The sequence below is a fragment of the Plecotus auritus genome (genome assembly GCF_963455305.1).
Source record: "Plecotus auritus genome assembly, chromosome: 1".
NCBI lineage: Eukaryota > Metazoa > Chordata > Mammalia > Chiroptera > Vespertilionidae > Plecotus > Plecotus auritus.
This window is the reverse complement of record NC_137770.1, coordinates 167,573,261-167,576,875: the sequence shown is the minus strand read 5'-3', so window position 1 is coordinate 167,576,875 and position 3,615 is coordinate 167,573,261. Positions and strand designations below refer to the sequence as shown.

Genomic DNA, 3,615 nt, shown 5'->3' with positions numbered 1-3,615 from the left:
GGGTGTTGGATTTTGTCAAATGCTTTTTCTGCATTAATTGATATGACTATGTGATTTTTATCTCTCAATTTGTTATGTGATGTATTACATTTATTGATTTGCTGATATTGTACCATCTTTGCATCCCTGGGATAAATCATACTTGGTCATGGTGTATGAGGATTTTTTTTTTTTAAAGAAAGGGCAACTTAGCACTGTGGAGACTGACATGGTTGGGCAGGTCCGAAATCTGGTCTAATTTCCCCACTGAGTCTCTCTGCAACCATAATCAAGCTACTTGTCCTTTCCTATCTCAGTTTTCTCATATGTGAAATGGCTATAACAGCACTTACTCAGAGGTTCATTATGAGGATTAATAAGATAATGAATGTACAAGATTTAGCACACCACCTGGCTCATACAGGATAAGTCCTTAATAGCTAATAAATATTCCCTTGCTCTTTGCTGCTATCCTAGAAGTATAAATGCTCTCGACTGGTCCTTTCTAAAAAGTTTGTCCCTAAATAAAGGTAAAAACCCTATTGAATACATTTGGAAGAAGCAATATTCCCTGAGTCTAGCAGAAAGTCATAGCATTTGAGTGTGTGAAATTTGACTTGGTTACATAAAATATTTTCATGAATAACAGATGAAATTGTAATAGATGATACATTAATACATATAAATTCACCTTTATTTATTTTTATTTTTTAAATATATTTTTATTATTGATTTCAGAAAGGAAGGGAGAGGGAGAGAGAGATAGAAACATCAATTATGAGAAAGAATCATTGATTGGCTGCCTCCTGCACAACCCACACTGGGGATTGAGTCCGAAACCCAGGCATGTGCCCTGACTGGGAATCGAACTGTGACTTCCTGGTTCATAAGTCAATGCTCATCCCTGAGCCACACCAGCAGGGTTATAAATTCACCTTAATAAGGCTTGCCAGGTACAATACAAGGCACACAGTTAAATTTAAATTTTAGATAAGCAATGGATATTCTTTTAACACAAGTATGTCCCAAATATAGGACAAACCTATGCTACGAAGGATGGATTTTTATTTGTAATTCAAATTTAACTGGGTAGTTCCTTCTTTGGTTCCCTGTGGCTATGCTTCTAATTTAGAAAGGCTCCCACAACCTGTTCCTCACCCTGCTTCGCTTCTAAACTTCTGAGATGTCCAAGATTCCTGTGGAGAATGATCAGCTGCTGATCCGACCCCTTGGGGCTGGGCAAAAAGTAGGAAGATCATTTGTTATTCTGGAGCTCAAAGGAAGAAAAATAATGTTGAACTGTGGGATCCACCCTGGCCTAGAAGGAATGGATGCTCTTCCTTTCATGGATTTAATTGACCCAGCTGAGATTAATCTCCTACTAATCAGTCACCATTTGCATCTCTTGAGTTTTACCCTGGTTTTTACAGAAGACAAGTTTCAAAGGAAGAACATGTATGACTCATGCCACAAAAGCTATTTATAGATGGATTCGCTCAGATTATGTCAGTCAGTAATGTATCATTGGACAACATGCAGTATACTGAGACAAATGTGAAAGAGAGTGTGGACAAAACTGAAACCATCAATTTTCCTGAAGTTAAGAAGTTGCAAAAATCAAGTTTTGATATTGCCATGTGGGCCATGTTTTAGGAGCTGCCATGTTCATGATTGAAATCGTAGGAGTGAAGCTTTTATATACAGGTGGTTTCTCAAGACAAGAAGATGGACACTTAGTGGCAGCTGACATTCCTAACATTAGACCTGATATTCTTATCATTGAATCTACCTAGACTCTCAATTCCAATAATTACAGGCTGTTGTTCCTTGTGATTAAGCCCCTATCCCAGTGGTCAGCAAACTCATTAGTCAAAAGAACGGCAAACTGCCGAAACCGGTTTGGCTCAGTGGATAGAGCGTCGGCCTGCGGACTGAAGGGTCCCAGGTTCGATTCCGGTCAAGGGCATGTACCTTGGTTGTGGGCACATCCCCAGTGGGGGGTGTGCAGGAGGCAGCTGATCGATGTTTCTCTCTCATCGATGTTTCTAGCTCTCTATCCCTCTCCCTTCCTCTCTGTAAAATATCAATAAAATATACATAAAAAAAACAAAACGGCAAAACTGCGGCTCGCGAGCCACATGTGGCTCGCGAGCCGCAGTTTGCCGACCACTGACTTATGAGAAGCAAGAAGCAAGATTCTGTAACACGGTTCACAATATTGTAAAGAAAGGGGGACGAAGTCTCATTCCTGTCTTTGCTTTTGGAAGGGCTCTTGACTTTAGATGAGTCCCAACAGAATCACCAATCTTTATGACATTACAGTACTAGTAGACTATGTATTGTCTTTGGTCAAGAAGTGTTTGGCCATATACCAGACATGCATAAATGCCATGAATAACAAAATCAGGAAACAGATCAGCATCAATAATTTCTTTGTTTTCAAACACATTAGTAATCTTAAGAGCATGGATCATTTTGATGACATTGGATCCAGCATTAGAATGGTGTCTCCAGGCATGGTGCAAAGTGGCGTACCCAGAGAGCTCTTTGAAAGTTGGTTCACCGATAAAAGGAATGGGGTCATGATAGCAAGGTACTGGGTAGAAGGGATGCTGGCAAGCATATCATGTCTGAGCCCAAATAGATCACTACCAGGTCTGGACAGAAACTACCATTGAAGATGTCTGTTGATTACATTTCTTTCTTCAGTAACATAAATTAACGGCAAACCAGTGAATTTATTTATCCTTTGAAACCACCTCATGTGATATTAATCTAGGGAGAACAGAAATAAATGGCCAGATTGAAAGCAGCCCTGATTCGAGAATATGAAGGTAATGAAGTTCACATGAGGTTCATAATCCTTGGAATACAGAAGCAGTGTGACCTTGAACTTCAGAGGGGAAAAACTAGCTAAGGTCATGGGCTATTTAGCAGACAAAAAACAAACAAACAAACAAACAAACAAAAAACCAGAACAAGGCCAGTGGGTCTCAGGAATACTTGTTAAAAGAAATTTTGATTTTCACCTATGTTCTCCTTGTGATCTCTCCAATGATACTCACATGGCCATCAGCACTGAGAAGCAGACCCAAGCCATTTCTTTCTTTCTTTTTTTTTTTTTCAAAAAAATTTTTTTTTCAAATTTTTATTAAGGTATTATATGTGTACATATCTTACCATTACCCCCCCCCCCACCCCACTCCCATACATGCCCTCACCCCCCAATGTTTTGCATCCGTTGGTTACTCTTATATGCATACATACAAGTCCTTCAGTTGATCTCTTATTTCCCCCACCTCTCCCTAACCTTACCGCTGTAATTAGACAGTCTGTTTGATGCTTTACTGCCTCTGTAACTATCTTTTGGTTCATCAGTTTATAATGTTTTTCATTATCCCCAAATGAATGAGATCATGTGGTATTTTTCTTTCATTGACTGGCTTATTTCACTTAGCATAATGTTCTCTAATTCCATCCAGGTGCCTACAAATGGTAGTAATTCTTTCTTTTTTATGGCAGCATAGTATTCCATTGTGTAGATGTACCATAGTTTTCTGATCCAGTCATCTGCTGACGGGCACCTAGGCTGTTTCCAAATCTTAGCTATTGTAAATTGTGCTGCTATGAACATAG

General features: G+C 39.2%; 1 pseudogene across 1 annotated transcript; it reads left to right on the top strand.

The window, feature by feature from the left end:
- The first annotated feature begins 1,162 nt into the window (after positions 1-1,162).
- LOC308241627 (cleavage and polyadenylation specificity factor subunit 3-like) lies at positions 1,163-3,134 on the top strand (annotated as a pseudogene). Its single transcript has 2 exons — positions 1,163-1,770; positions 2,138-3,134. The product of its transcript is annotated as a cleavage and polyadenylation specificity factor subunit 3-like (transcript).
- Positions 3,135-3,615: the final 481 nt, after the last annotated feature.